Source organism: Vanacampus margaritifer, chromosome 7 (assembly GCF_051991255.1).
Source record: "Vanacampus margaritifer isolate UIUO_Vmar chromosome 7, RoL_Vmar_1.0, whole genome shotgun sequence".
NCBI lineage: Eukaryota > Metazoa > Chordata > Actinopteri > Syngnathiformes > Syngnathidae > Vanacampus > Vanacampus margaritifer.
In genome coordinates this window covers 3,241,658-3,258,908 of record NC_135438.1, presented here as the reverse complement: position 1 = coordinate 3,258,908, position 17,251 = coordinate 3,241,658, and the positions used below count along the sequence as shown (strand labels likewise).

The 17,251-nt window shown below is 35.6% G+C and overlaps 1 long non-coding RNA gene across 5 annotated transcripts in view; it reads left to right on the top strand.

Annotated features, from left to right (window-relative positions):
• Positions 1–17,251, top strand: part of LOC144055284 (uncharacterized) — a 128,167-nt gene that overhangs the window by 57,748 nt on the left and 53,168 nt on the right. Inside the window, exon 3 of one of the 5 annotated variants that reach the window (XR_013294817.1) lies at positions 13,190–13,826. The exons of the other annotated variants lie outside the window; for them this stretch is intronic. This is a non-coding gene — a long non-coding RNA (uncharacterized LOC144055284). Of the gene's footprint in view, positions 1–13,189; positions 13,827–17,251 lie in introns of those variants that run through there. 5 annotated transcript variants of the gene reach the window in all.

Here is a 17,251-nt window from a genome sequence, read left to right as displayed (position 1 = left end):
GGTATTATCCTAAATTTGATAAAGTAATCATTTTAATTATAACATTACGAGCAAAGCAAGTCAGCATTTCACAAAAATACAATTGTGACATTAAAAGAATAAATTGTCATTTTGTAAGAATTTTGTTTGATGTTTGTCATTATCACAAGATAAAAAAGCTGTAATTTTGTGAGAATTTTTTTTATGAAACTTTATGCGACGAAAGTGGTACAATACCAAGAATTTAAAATCTTTTTCACTAAAACCCCTTCATTAAAAGCCCTTGGAATCATCTTTTGATTGACTGGTGACCAGTTCACCAAAAATCGGCAATGATCAGCAGTTATCAATGTAACTTTTTGATCATTTTGATTTTATTTAAATTTGTTTATTGATACTTTATCATTTTATCCTGAATTTCTTTAAAGTCTGTCACTAATACAGTGTCCAGTCACACAAACTTGATTGCACTATTTATAGATCCACGCCGGACCAACAAGACTGTGATCATTTTCCGCCGTAATCTATTTCCCTGGTGGAGAGGAATGAAAATTGATTGGCCAGAAGAAAAAAAAACTGCGTCCAAATGCATTCCACCCGCTGTACGATTTCCACAACTCGACGCCTTGATCACATCGTCCACTTTTCAGAAACGATTTATGTTCCGTTCTCCAAACATGTTCAGTCAGAGCCTATTGATTTTCTCCTGGCTCCTGTTTGGAGTACAAGGAGTCATTTTTCTTACCATCCCACAGAGAGAATGCATCAAAGGTAAACTTATTTGAGCCACAATTTGACGATTCGCTGAAAACATCAGCGGAATCGTCAACTGTTTGGATCAGAGGATGCAGTTTGATGATATTGAAGAAGCAATTTTGCAACATGTTTTGGATAATATCACAAGAAAAAAAAAAGTCTCCATTTTAGCAGAAAAAGTCTGAAAACGGCCCTGATAGGAGTAAAATAAAACTGCCATTTTATAAGAATTTAGTTGGTATGCCTTTAGAGATAAAGTAGCAAGTTAAATGCATTTGTCTTAATTACGAGGGGAAAAAAAATAAATATTCTATGAGAATAAAGTTGTAATATTTCGAGTTGTAATTCACAAAGTTTTCATTGATGAAAGTCCATATGTAGCAATGTAATATTAATATGGTATATAATATTAAAGTAACATTTTATACTACACATTCTTTGAGAATGAAGTCTTAATATTAGGAGAAAAGTTGTGTTTTTACTTGGTCATGATATTTGTAGAAAGAAGTCTTTCTTCATAAGAATGTTATTGATATACATTATTATAGAAATGTTACATTTTTATTCCATAAAAAGTATTGTATATATTTTTAAAAGTTGCATTTTTGTACGACATTAATGAGGCCTTTTTTCATGATGGCCATATTTACAATTTTTGAGAATATTACGAGAATAAAAACTAAGGAGAAAAAAGGTTTTGTGAGAGTTAAGACAGTTATAGTTATATATATATATATATATATATATATATATATATATATATATATATATATAATACAGTATTATTGCATGAACCACGTTGCCTATTTACAATATTAAAATAAATATGTAGCAATTTAACAATATTAAATTAGCAATTTTACAATATTTTGATGGCAATTTTACCAGAAATAAATAAAATACAGTCTTGACAGGTGTATATTATACCATCTGATAATGCATTGCGGTGACAAATTTTTCTATTCACATTCAGTCTTCACTCTTTTTTCTTTCTTTTTTTTTACTAGAAATGTCGTCAAAACATCATTTTACGAGAATATGGCCATGATTTTGGGAACTACTGATAGCAGATATAACTTACAATGTAAAAGTAGCAGTTTTCCGATATTCAAATTGGATAAAAAAATAAATAAATAAATACTCAAGCAAAGTACAAATACCTAAAAAAAAAAATCTGTTAACAAATTATTTGTGTTCCGTTCCACCAAAGGGATTTGCAACATGAGACAGCAACATATCGACTTGGTTCGGAATGCTCGATGAAGTTTGCAACTGTAGCTAAAGGGTGCTAGTAAAAAGTCTTGGTCGGGCGGTCTGGCAGCTAATTTCCCGCCATTGACACATAGCCAAGCATTGTATGCAGAGATACAGCAAAGTGCAAAGAAAGCGTGACCAATCAAAGTGCTGCTGCCCGAGCGCCGCCCCCACCACCACCACCACAGTCGTCGTCCCTTCCATTTTGTACGCTCGCTCTCACCCCACCGTCGCTAATAAAAGTATTACGTCCGCTTTACGGGGCCAAAATAGCAGCTCGAATCGAAGGGAATTAGGGAAGGTCGGGCGGGACAGCCACCTTGAAATGGATCAAAGCGTTTACACGGAACTGACCTTGACTTAATACGCCTTTCGTGAAGTCAGGCCACTGCCGTATTTTGGACAATTTTACGCTAGGAAAAGCATTATACGGCACCTTTTGAGCCAAGGCACATATATTACTCACTCAAAGTTATTTGGTGGCTTTGGATTTTTGAAAGGTTGAACTGACTATGTAGATGTCGCCATGATTTTATTCAGAGGCTACATTTCTCTTGCATTACTTTTTACATTACCGCTACTTACTTATTTTTGCCCAGCTCTGCTAGTCAGCCATGCCGTACTTTAAAATACAGTTATGCAGACATAAATGAAGAATAGTAAGTTGCTGGAATATTATTACCGTCATTTTTGTAGAGGGTAAAGTGTTGTTCCGCCATTTGTACCCACCATTTGTGTTCCCGTATCCAATGCTTAAAGAGTTGAGAAACCGATACTTTTGAGGCTAACTGTTAGCATGTCAATGTGAGTTTCTGTTTTGGTATTAAGCTAGCTGAGACCGTTTACGTTTCACATTGTGGAATTGTCTTTATTTCATGTTTAGTTTGACAGTTACCTTCAGCGGTGAGAGTTTGAAAGAGCTTGAAATTGTTCATTATTCACTATGGGTGAAATTTATTCTCAAAAGAATCGCAATTCTCATTTAGAACAATTCAGAATCGATTGTAAATGTCCCAAAATTTATTTTATTTAAATTATTTTAATACTTTCTTGACCTTGTTTGTGTGTGCCTTTATTTGGAGCGCTGTTCATGTTAGACACGATTTGGCCACTTAGGAGCAGTTTTTTTTTTTTTACAATTCTTTATTTAAACACTGTTGTAGCCACAAGTGAGAGTAGAAAGAAAACGTGACTATCAAGCTGTTTTTTGCAGTGTACCTTTTGTATGAATAGCCGATCTTTTGAGTGATAAAAAGTGCCGCCAATAGCGCGCTAATTAGCGTTAGCGAGTCAATGGCACTTTCCATTGTGCGTTAGCCTTGAGCTAGCTACGTTCTGGAAACAAGCTAAACAAAGTGCGTTTGCATTTAAGTGTGTACGGTGTGCAATTTTCTTCGTTTTGTGTGTTCATATTTACAGTTAACCTCAACTGGGTGCGCCAGTCAGTATTTATCTTTATTTGAGGACAACTTCATAGCTTCACCCCAACTTCACACTTATCTGAGTTAATTTAGATTTTTGACAGTTTTTCCTGACTACGCGGATGACTGCATAGCTTTACCAAAACCTGCATTTAACTGGGGTACTTTTAATTTTTGACGCATTCATCTCACTATGCGTATGTCCTCGTGGCTTCATCCACCGGTTCTTTTGTCTGCGTTTGTTTGGATTTTGGTCCATTTCAAATTTCTACACGGTTGGTTGCATAGATTTATCCCCCACCTGACATTTATCGGGGTTACTTTTTATCTTTGACAGATTTAACCGACTATGCAGGCAGCCCCATGGCTTTATCCAGAGTCTGCATTCATATAGGTTAGCTTTGCGTTTCAACTCAAAGCAGGCGGATGAAAAGCACCTCGGCAGAGGTAAACAATGCTGTTGTCATGAATTAAATGTGTGCAACACAGTTGGGTGCGTTCTAACACAACGTGAGCACGTGACGGATTATCCAGCGTTTGACGGCCGCATAGCTTTGAGCAGCAGCCCGTGTCACATTTCACGCACGCCCGCTTTCGCAGATTAGCACGTTTGCTAAGATGCGCTCTTGCGATGCGAACGTCATTCGTTCTTGTTGCCGCCCAACAGCTGAATCGTGTCAGCAAACTTTCTGTTGGGCTCGCCAATTATCCACCGTTTTTTAAATATGTGTTAAGAGTATGATTATTGTAGGTATATTTGCCAATTATAACACTAAATAAATGGGAAAAGAACAACTAAAATATGCCTTCGATCAGTATACAGCACTTAAATGGGTTCTTTCTGTTTTTATAGCATCCTATTTCTTTGCCAATTTCCTCCACTGTGAGATAAATAAAGGTGTATCTTATCTTAAGAAACAGAAACAAATAAATTAATTCAATAAAAAAGAAAATATAATATTTAAAAAAATATTTGTAATGAATATTAAAAAAGGGGGAAATACTTTAAAAAATATATATACGTATGAATAAACTGTATAATGGTAATAAGGTACAAACCTGAATTTTCATGCAGAAATTATATGGTTTTATTTTAAAAAGGGACAAATAGCTAAAATATGTAATAATTTTACAAAAAAAGTTTTTTTTTCCCCCTGAATTATTTATTATATTTATTTTATCTCATCATTAATGTGCAATTTTTTGCCATTTTAAAAACACACACATGGACCACACACAACAAAATAAATAATTAGTGGGACAAGAAATAAATGAAAATGTATTTCTATTTTCAATAAACAAAATGAGTGGGGAAAAAATATACAACAATAATAAAAAAATAATAATAAATAAATAAATAGATGGACAAAATGTCCAGACTCATTTGGTTTGGAAAATAAAGGTTCAAACAAAACGTAAATATATTTATTAATATTTCCAATAAAAAAAGAATAGACGAGTATTTTAATAAATCTTACTATTTAACAATACGAGTAAACAATTTCACCTGATTTGCTTTTTTTATGGTCGAAGCGACACTTCCCGTTTGTATTGTTGATAAATATTCAATTGTGCTGATCATTTGGTTCCGCTTCCAACTAATTAGCATCTCATTAGCGTGTGCACGCGCGTATGCGGCCGTGTGCCTGCGTGTGGCGCGCGTGTGTCTCGCGAAACATTTACAATCGTCACACAAAAAAAAAGATGCTTTGTTCTGGTATGAAGAGTAAAAGAGAATAATCCAAACAGTTCCCTTAAGGTAAGGCAACTAAGAACAGTTTTTCATTTACAATGCTACTTGGGTTCAGCGTCTCGTTCAACGACACTTCGTTGACGGTAGACGGTAGCATACGACTGCATACGACAGCAAACTGCAACTGACAGCAGATAACGGTTTAATTCAATGTTTTTTTAATAAAACTTTGAACTTGATAAAAGTCCAATGTCAATGACTATAATTGAATTGCTCTGCTTCTGCGTTGCCATTTATTAGAAACTACAATCATATCAAATGATGAAAGCGTAAAACAAATAAAGCTGATCAAGCAACATTTGGTGCGACTGAATTAAAGAGTGGCGTTAAAGTGCTTCAAGCCTCTTTTGTGAAAATGGTTCAGTATTTGCCATAGCGCTGTTCATTGTGAAGTGAGTTCAAAATTAAAAATAATTAAAAACTCAACTGACTTCACAGCGGCTCGCACGTGGCCCACGAGCCATTCTTTGCCCACCCGTGCTTCATTTTGATGCTCATCGCTCCGAAGTATCACGAGTTTTGCTGATCACGCGTGGCAAATTGTTTTTTTTTTTTACAACACAACCTTTGTTAAATGGTCACTTGCTTCCATAATGAGTGGCTAACATGAAAAGCTGTCACCTCGCCATATCGGCCGCTTATTTTCAGCACTAGCAGAAATCCTGCGTGTCACAGGATTAGACGATGACTTCTTCAGGTATGTTGGCTTTTCACCCAGCTGCCCCCGACAACAAGCGCCTGCTGGAACCCGTCTTAAAAAGTCTGCTTCGTGTTAAAGTGGAAGTTAAACATTTTTGACACTAGTCAAGTTTCCATCCAATTGTTTTGAATTTTTTAAAGCGAATTTACTGAAAATGCGCCAAACGGACATTTTGCGAATATTGAGAGGGGGGACTCCGCCGCTGTAGGTGGCGCTATACACCATAGAGAAGTGATCCATCAGTTATTTAAAAGAAGAAGACCAAGAAGCGAAGCGAAGTGGTGGTTCTTCAGTGGTGTTATGATACAGTGATAGTTTTAGATTATCAAGAAATGTAATTTATCAATTAAATTTATCAACAATCGTATCATGATCAGCGATACTTGTACAGGCTTATCATGATTTGGCAATATTTGATATTTTGTAATACGACTTGGTGGTGAGGCTTGAAACAGTATCACAATGTGCTGACAGGTGGATACGCCAATTGCTTTGTAATGATTTTATGACGCTATCACAATGTGGTGATCATTTGACAATGATTTCAAAATCAAAACAAAAAAAAATCCCCAATTACATTCAATATCACTTGACATCATTCCAAATCTTTCAATATCGTTCCACATCATTCCCCTTAATTCTTCGCTTTCTCTGATGTAGATTCTTGTACTTTTCTTTCAACTTTTTACTTTGTAATACTCCCCCCCATAATTATACCAAACATTTCTAGGAATATTGCATTTTTTTTTTTCATATATGAGGCTCCACACAGGTAAGTAAAAACTGCCATTGCCAACACAATAACCACCGCCCTTTTTTTTTTTTTTTTAAGTCTGTGTTGCAATATGAGCCGTCCTGTGTGATTTATGATCCCTTTGTGGTCTCCAAACACGCATACACGGGAGAGGGGAAAAATGACATCATTTGCCGGCCAGCCCCCCATGATGAGGGATTTCCACCGGGATTATCCTCTTAGGCTTCATTGGACTCGTTTAAGGCAATAAGCGTATTGACCCCAGTTTTTTGGGGGGGCTTTTTTTTTTTTTTGCTCTTTCGCTTTCTCTCTCCTCTTTGATCCATTTCCACGCACCGCGCCAAGTCTGTCATCACACATCGACGGCGAAAATAAAACATGTCGCGGAGGCTTGTTGAAACTGGCAGACGATAAAAGGACAACGCACCATTGGGTGACAAAAGGCCTGACATTTGGTGTTCTACCAAATAAGATGAAATTTGGTATGCACGTCAGTCATAAGCAGAACCACGAAAAATCTCAGAAAGCCACAATGAAAAGACATAAGAAGTCTGGAATTTAGGTTTGAAGTGGCTGCTTTCATTCGGTAGTGCCCTTCAGAATTGTAAAAGAATTCAGCCCCTGAAGCCAGTTTCAAACTTTGTCAACATGTCTATCAGAAGTAGACCCAACAAAAAGTCAAGAAGTCATGCTTGAAAAGACACAGAAAGGCTGGTGTTTTCACTTAAAGTGACCTGGTAGTGGCCTCCAGGAACTTAACCTAAGTTGTCCAAATGTTCTGTTGCATTTAAATGTGCATGTTTTAGCTGCAGTTTTGATTAAATTACACTGTAAAAAAAAAAAAAACCTTGAAAAAAACGGTAATTTAAAAATACTGTGAAATAACAGAAAATTACCTTCTCGTGAAAAAACTATTTTCTTTTTCCATAAATAAAGTACAGTTTTTAACTCTAATTTTAACAAGATTGTATGTAATAGAAATATTTTCCACCTTAGGAAGCTCTCAAAGCACTTTACATTTGACTAGTCATTCACCTTCTGATGACAGCGTTAGGAATTTTGTATTTTTGCTCAAGGATACTTCAACATGTTCACCAAGGGGATGGAACCCATAACCTTAGGGGTACCAGACAGCCACTCTACCACTGATCCATGCTGCCACTGGCGTTTATAATTTTAGATCTCATGAAATGTATACTTGGTAGTGCATCCGTAAGTCCAGTTGTTTGCTTTGCGTATTATTCACCCTCTCAAGCTATTCCTTGTTATATTGTTCTGTTATATTACATACAGTCTTGTTTAAAAAATTACAATTAAAAACTGTACTTTAATTATGGAAAATGAGAACATAATTTTCTGTCATTTTTACAGTAATTTTCTGGTGCCCCAGCTGCTGGAAAATTACCGTTTTTTTTTTTTTTTTACAATTTTTTAATTTTTAATTTTTTTACAGCGTATATCTCATTAGATGTCTTTTCAAAATAAATGTTAATACAATGAATGCTACCATCTATAGGACATTGCATAAATTTTGGTTATTTTCACTTTAAAAAAATTCTCAATTCACAAGGAATTTATGGTAAATTTTTAAAACACTTTTACTATTAATTTCTCAGTAAATATTATTTTTTTCATTTTTTTAGGGTTTTAAAGTTGAATTTTACATTTTGTTACATTAAACAACAGACATATATTTGTGAAATTACAATACATTTGTGAAGGCGTCTTAACAATCAATATATGTATTTCTAATTGAGTTTTTTTTTGTGTAAAAAAAACTGAAATATTGTGTGTTTTTAAAGTTACAGCGATTTCATGTTATGTTACATTTGACATATAAAATCAGTTTATTTTTGTAAATTAAATGATATTTTTAAAAATACAGAAAATAATTTAAAGTACAAAGTAAAATGATGTTATATTGCAGTTTGTTTGTTTTTTACAGTGTACAATGTATTTACTCTAGAACATTTTAGAACATCGGATCGAGTAGCCTAAATTTGAATGTGACCGTACTGTATGAACAGCAACATCCGCCTGCTTTTTGAACACATGGATGCTAACTGTTAGCTTGTACGTTAGCATTCAGGCACGTATAACATATAATTGTCTTCCTTTGACATTTTATCATTTGCATGCAAATATGACTATGAAACTGACCGTGGCAATGCACACTATAAGTACACAAATCATTAATTCATTCAGTGGGAGGTGACCAATTAACTCTTTGACTGCCAGACGTTTTCAGAAAAGGGATGCCGTGGGTGCCAGCCGATTTTAAGCATTTTGTCTGATCTTTCAAGGTCCATAGAAAATTATGTGTTTGGACTATGGAAACACACATACTGCCAAAAGAAGATTGGACTCTCATCTTCCATCAGAAAAAAAAAAGTTAGTTTCTACCTTATTCCGTTTTTGAGTAATCAACAATAGAAAATGGTTAGTTTCACCTGTTTTGGAAAAAAACGTCTTTTAACGTCTTTGGCACTCCTCCATAGGATTTTACGAAACGTTATTTAACGTTTTTGGCAGTCAAAGAGTTAAAGGGGCAAAGTATAGCTGATGGCAAATATTAACAACGGCCGGCGGTGTCGCAGATGACGTCTGGCACGCGCACACGCATTAGCGACATGATGGTTGTGTTGTCATCCGGTGAGGGATTATTAAAGGATGAATGGAATGATGAAGGATACATGCCATTTCCCAGATTAGGATTGACCTGCTTTGAAACATAATGGTGATTTGTCCTCATCCCATCAAATCTGCCACATGACCCACATTGTTTTACTTTCTTCGCATTAAACGTTGCACGAGTCGCAATAAAGAACACAATGTGAAATAATCACATTGATGCCTATTGCGATACCGCCGTAAAAAAACTTTTGCCGAGTCTTGATGCCAAAATAGAACGTTCACGGTATTATAATACTATTGTTACTATAATGATTGTAATTAGTCTAACTATTGTAACACAATTGCTGTATTGTAATAAAATAGCACAGACATTTTAATTTTAATTTGGTAGTGAAACTATGAGGGGAAAAAATCATAATATTATAATATATTACAACAAATCTAGAGAACATTTGTGATATTATGAGAAATTAGGAGTCAAAAAAAAGTTGTGAAGTGATAAGAAATGTAGTTTAGGAAAAATTGTCACAATATTATACAATAAATATTTTTTTATATTACGGAAAATGTATAGTAAAATGATAAAGAAAAAAAGTCAATACTATTGAAAGAAATGAGTAGCAAAATCTTGAGGAAAAAAGTCGTTGCATTACAAGAAATTAGTAAATTTACAAGACGTAACATATCGAGATTATTTGGGAAAATGTCATATTATTATGAGAAAAGTCAAGAAATATTTATATTATAACAAGAAATGAGCAGTAAAATTAGTTTAAAAAAAACAAAAAAAAACACACCATTATACCAAAACAGTTCATCATTCAATCATGCATAGCCTAGCTTAGTTAAGCTAAAAAAAAAAAAGTATGGTTTATTTAAATTCAAGTTAAAACATCTGCCCTTGCATAACACATTAGTCAGTCTCCAATTCCAATTCCTGCTTGCAATCTCCAATCTGTTCCTTTGTGATTAGCTTCTTCTCCATGGTGGTGTGGGATCATCCCTTCATCTCTTATTGCTTATCTTGAGAGGCTTATTCAGAATAATGTATGATATTATGACCCCCCCTTTTTTTCTTCTTTTTTTTTTTTTTTGCATTTGTCTTAATCTCACCACCTCTGCATCTGTTCCTTCCTTCGCAAGCACACGCAACCTCCTCGCCGTTCATACAACACACTCCTCTGCCGCTTAACGTATATTATAATCTACTTTAAGAAGAATAATCATCGTAATACTGCTTTATTTTAGTTTTGGCCATATTATACGTTGGTTGAGTTTTATGAAATGTTTGTATTTTTTTTTTTACTTGATTTTTTTTTTTCTTTTGTCATATTTTGCAGTGGTTCATTTAAGTGGCGTAACAGTAAATACTTTTTTAAAAAACTTTTTTTTAATTTATTTGAGTCTTATACAGTGGTTAAATTCGGTTTATACTTAGTGTATGCCAGTTAATGATGAAAATTGCTTTTTAAAATATTAGTTCACTTGGATTTTTTTTTTTTTTAACAAAGCAAATTTGAGTTTGTTTTGTTTGGAATAAAGTAATACAGGTGAGCCCTTATACACTGTAAGTGGCAAAATGGCCGCCCCCTTAGATGGATAAAAACAGGTTTTGCTGCTTAAATCGTATTCCACAAACGCAATATTAATCAGACTGCTGTGTTTGAACTGTGGGGGTGGATAGAACATATTATTGTAAAGAACATTTTCGACTTGACTTCCCCTTTAACTCATTCACTCCCAGCCATTTTGACTGAAGCAACCCCCTTCGCTCACTGGATTTTATATGATTTTGCAAGGCCCATAGAATATTGTGTTCTATTGCTTCAAAACCTACCAAAAGAAAGATTAGAGTCTCTTTCATCAGGAAGAAAAAGTGTATTTCCATCTGTTTCCGTTTTGCAGCAATTAGCATTAGCATTATTCACAAAGCTTTTCAAAAGACTGGGGAAAAGAGCTTGTTGCAACGTGGCCCTGGTTGATCTCTTATACTTTGCTGCCACCTGCTGGCCGTTTTTGTAATAACTGCCATTGCTTTAAGTGACCTATTCAGGTTAGAGGCTGCATCCAAGCCTTCTGCAAGCTCTAGCAAAAATAAACGTTTAAAAATAAACATATTTAAAAATAAACATATAAATACGTTTTTGGGAACATGCAACAATAGAACGTTTTTATACATTTTTGGGAGCAAATGAATTAATACTTGTTGAACTATGTGTTTCAAAAAATGGTTTCAATTGTCTTGATTTTTGTTTTTTAATTTTATTTGATCTTTTTTTTTTTTTTTTTACTTGTTTGAATTTTAGTTGGGCTTTTTTCTACAGTGGTTAACGTGCTTCATTGACTGGCACTTGAAATGACCCTGGAAGACTAACATGAACGCACTTTACATCACTTCCTATAGCAACATTTACTTAGACATGTCAACTTGGACACAGCATGCCCTATAGGTCTCATAAATGAGAGTGTGCGATCTCGCAGCGGCTGATTGTGGTCAAACGTGCGCGGCGTGTCTACTAATTTAGCAGAAAAGTGACGCACACGGACGGCAAAGTGACGCACGAGGCTGGAATAAATTACGATTAAACCGGATTTTCTTGCCTCGTTTGCCTTTTTTGTGTCACCATCGGATAGACCAATCAATGCGCTGCGTGGCCACATTGATTCACTGGCGTTAGCACAAAGTAAACAGCCTCGAATGGATTCGGGCCCGCTGATGGAACACACCGGCCGAATAATAATGTTGTGTTATAGTCGGCGGGGAAATGACGAATAAAAACAACATTTACGCACGGTGGGATGAAATCTGTGTTTCTTGCTAGGCATAATCACGTGTGATTATCTTAAGCACTTTATGGGGGAATGAAAGTGAATAAGCAGCATTAGTGTCACACTGAAGAAGGATAAAATAATTAACGACCTAAAAGTTTTGAAAGAATGAGGAAAACAGGTGTGAAATTCAAGAAATTAGCAGTAAACGTTAGGAAATTAGAGGTATTTTTTTTAATAGTGCAAAAACTTTTTTTTTAAATGATGAAAAAAAAAAAGTCTTAAAATTACAAGAAAATTTAGCAAATTTTTATCTCACGAGAAAGTCGTCATGTTCTTACTAATAGTCTTAAAATCATGAACAATTTGTGGTGATGTTATGAAAAAAGTAATAGAATTACAAGGGGAAAAAAGTCAGCGTATCAGAAATGAGTAGTGAATTTGCTGAGAAATGTGTTTGTAATCAATTCTAATTATATCGACGTTCGATACCACTTCTTTTTTTTGACCGATACCGATACAATACTCAAATCTTCAGTACTCACCGATACCGAGTGCCGAATTGAAATATGACAATTGTATCGTATCATTTCTTATCATAATTGGTGTGAACTAAGAATGAATTGACTCATTGCTAATAACTGGAGTGAATCACGTCCTAATTGGAGTGAATCGTTTCCATGTCAAACTAGATCCTGCTACAACAAGCTAGTAGCGTCTTTATATGGGCTTTCACTTGTATCGTGCTTTTCTACCTTTCGTTACTCAAAGCACAGTTTTCCATATTTAGCTACTGATGACGTAACGTGGCGAAATCTGCCAGGACTCGGGACATATGGCTCAAACCGAGACTGTCCCGCTTAAAAGCGATCACACTAGCTAGACTAAATGGTTAGCAATAATTAGCCTCATGGTGTTGATCAGTGTGTCCAAACAATGGCCTGGGGGCCATTTGGGGTCTGCCATCCATTTATAAGCAGCCCGCGGCATTTACTAAAAAATGTCATTTGCTACTAAGAAATTTGATATTTTCTAAATATGCGAAGATACAAATGAAGTATTTGCAATTAAACAAGTAACAACATTTCTCTTCATAACACTGTGGTAAATAAACATGATACATTTTTACACCTCAAAATGGTATCCTTCACTTTCTGCTCTGTGTCAAGGTATTCAAGGATTCCCAAGTAACTGCTGTAACCCTTCAGACCTCCGTCCGTCTGTCTGTCTTCTTCCGCTTATCCGGGGTCGGGTCGCGGGGGCAGCAGCTTTAGCAGGGAAGCCCAGACTTCCCTCTCCCCAGCCACTTCAGCCAGCTCATCCGACGGGACCCCAAGGCGTTCCCAGGACAGCCGAGAGACGTAGTCTCTCCAGCGTGTCCTGGGTCGTCCCCGGGGCCTCCTGCCGGTAGGACATGCCCGGAACACCTCCCCAGGGAGGCGTCCAGGAGGCATCCGAACCAGATGCCCGAGCCACCTCAACTGGTTCCTCTCAACGTGGACCTGCATTTTTTTTTTTGCTGGGCAAATTATTATGCCGCGTCAGGAGCAACAGGGGTTCCGTATTTTGCACCAGGACACTTCCACATGGTCACAAGAGTTGAGGATCGAACCCACAACCTCCAGGTTGAGAGACGATCACTCTACCACTGAGCCATGCCGCCGCCATTGTACTTGTACACGGCACGGCAGATGAATCCATGTTGTAAAAAAAAAAAGCAAATGAATAGCATATGTCCAATGAAAAAAGGCATTGAAAATTCATGGAGAAAAAGTACGTCTCGTCCCAATGGTTGGAAAGTCTGATTATTAAACATTAAACAGCAAAAGCGTCTGTTTCATTTGGAAGCCACGCGGCCTCAAGACGTGATTTATAGATACACAAAACTTTCAACGTTTAGCACTACATCTACTCTTCTTTCTTTTTTTTTTTTTTAAAGAAAAACACTTAATAGGGATTTTTAAGTGTAGCCTACGTTTCCGCACCTTTTCGTTGCTACTTCGCTCCACATGTGCCACCCACGTCGTAAGGCCATAATACGGGATGTGGACTTCCTGGGAAGGAAAATGTGGTCTGGACTTGACTCGGCTAATAAACTTTGCCTTAGTTTATTTTCTCTGCATATTTTATGTCTTCTTGAAATGATGATGTCATTTTTTTTTTTGTTTTTTTTGTGGGGTTTTCCACACCAAAAGTTGTTTCTGCAAGAAAGAGGAGAAGTCCTATAGGACAGACCCACGCAATGCAGTGATGACAAACGTGCAATTTTTTTTTAAATTCAGAACCTTGGACGATGAGCTACATGCTGCTTCACCAGGTACAACAGCTGCTGCCGCTTCATGATCACGGATGTGAAATTGTTTAAACTTACTGGCTGTAACACTGCACAAGAATCAAGGTTATTGTAGTTAATGAAAACTAATGAAATAGCTCCAACTAAAATTGAAAAAATTTTGTTAACTAAAAAAAAAAATGCTTTAAAAAAATAAGTAACTACATCTTTACATTTATAAAACTAACTATAATCATAGCAAACATAGTCATCATTTTATCTTTGTCATTAAAAAAACTAAATCTAATACTAAACCTAATAAAAACTAAACTAAAATGAAGCGTTTTTGACACCTAAAAAAAATCATAAACCCGCTCTAAATTAAAAGTAAATCTAACCGTAGTTAAATAACAAATGTCAAAACTAAATAAAAACTAACTATAATAAAAAATCCAAAACATTTATAACCCTTATAAGAGAAACACATACTTGGAGCGTAGCGTGCTTTAAAAAAATAAGTAACTACATCTTTACATTTATAAAACTAACTATAATCATAGCAAACATAGTCATCATTTTATCTTTGTCATTAAAAAAACTAAATCTAATACTAAACCTAATAAAAACTAAACTAAAATGAAGCGTTTTTGACACCAAAAAAAAAATCATAAACCCGCTCTAAATTAAAAGTAAATCTAACCGTAGTTAAATAACAAATGTCAAAACTAAATAAAAACTAACTATAATAAAAAATCCAAAACATTTATAACCCTTATAAGAGAAACACATACTTGGAGCGTAGCGTATCGCTATAAACTTAAATAATGAGTCGCATGCTGCTTCACCAAATTGGTTCAAATTGTACGCTTGTAGACAGACTTTTTGCTGAATATCTTGTAGAGAATCTCCTGCATATAGATTAGCATTAGCCTGTTAGCTCGGCTGGACTGTTACGGCATGTAAGTAATTATTACTGCCATGCCGGGCTGCAATCAGCAGCTTGTAATCAGGGGCCACCAGTTTCTCCATTTTTTTTTTTTTTTTTTTGCTTTGAACTCTTGTATGAGCTGAAGATGCTTTTGAAATGAGCAGCAACTTGATTGAGGCGAGTTGGAGACGGGATTAATGTGTCACCACTTCCAAGAAGAACTTTTTTGATCTCAAGCCATTCACTGCCATTGACGGCTATAGATGTCAAAAATTCATTCGAACTATTTCTATTAGTTTAATATTTGTTTCCACTTTTGTTAACAAGAGTATTGTATTGTATAATTAGAACATATATAAAATGTATGATTAATCGTGAATTAACTATCGAAGTCATGTGATTAATTACGATTAAAAATTTTAATCGCCTTACTGATTTCCTGATTTTTAATCATCTTTTCTTCTTTTTTTGCAATTAATCGCATGACTTCAATAGTTAACTCACGAATAATCACAAATTTTATATCTGTTCTAAATGTATTTTTAAAAAAATCATATTCTTGTTAACAAAAGTGGGAAAAAATGTTAAACTAATTGAAATAGTTCAAATGAATTTTTCACGTCTATAGCCGTCAATGGCAGTGAATGAGTTTTAATAGGGAGACGAAAAAATGTGTAATTCTATTCGGACCTCGAGCCGCCACGACAAATTGGTGTTCACGGCGAGGTTGAGTTAGACTACATTGATTTTTAAAAGTAGCTTTCTCTACACGCACACGCACATGCACATCCATTAGACTTCTTATGTGTGTTTTAAGTGGATGTAATTTGACGGGAGAATTTCTCCCAGCGGCGCGCTGATAAGGAGTTGCGCTATTATCAATGGGAATAAAAGAAGACGGAGCGGGAATGTACACTTGGGGATCATTTAGATGAAAGTCGAACGGTGGAGCCTTTTGCAAACGTCGCCTCGTTATTTCTGTGTGTGGAAATAGTTAGCACGTGTGTGTCTATAGCATCAAAATCAATAAAAGGTGTGTGACACAAAGGCGCTGAAGAGAGAGACATTTCACTGTCATGACAGATTTTTTATTTTTTTTTTTAAACATCATTCTTGGAACTATGGTCAGGAAAAGAATCAAAAGCGATTATGACCAAAACGAAAAATGTGGCTTCTCGAGCGCAGAATAGAACCGTGTACGGAATTAACATTTCCCCACATGTTCGTTTGCATTATCATATGAGATTTAATTAAAAATGAAACTTTTGAAAAGTTCTTTTAAATTTAGAGGATTCTTTTTCAAATGTCAAGTCAATGACATGCTAGTAGCTCGCTATAATTGTAAATAGATGAGGGAAAAGCTCAAACATTTTGGTCCTAATCAAAATGATTCGTGTTTGTGACATAAAAGGACAGCTTGTGGCTGCTCACTATGTCATTTTGTGTTCCTTCACTTATATTGTGTGACTTTTTTTTTTTTTTTTTGGTGTTTTCTTTATGTATAACAGTCAGTAGTGGGGTTTTCATCCACCCATTTTTATAAAAAATTTCAAGAAATGCGAAAATAAAACTGAATAGAAACACTAGAAATTCGAAAAAGCGAAAAAACTATTGGAGGGGGGTGGATTTTGAAGCGTATCGAAAATTTTGGCCATGGAAACAGGTTTTGCAAATAAACACTGACAAGACCGGATATCACGTCACACGTACGTTTGCAGTCGCAAAGCAATGGTGGACGATAAAGCAAGGTATGTTTGGGGGGGGGGGGGGGTGACGAAACTGAAATATTTTTGGAATTAAGCAAGCGAATATTAATGCAATTTCAGAAACGCTACCGTTTATCAAGAATTAAAAAAGAAAACTCATACGACGACATCACACAGCGCAGTCGCTTCCTGGTCTTCTTCTTCTTCTTCTTTTAAATTACGAGTGGATCGCATCTCTATGGTGTATACCGCCACCTACAGGGGCGGAGTCCCCTCTCAATATTCGCAAAAGAAGATCAGATGGAAACAGGCATAAATCGCACGT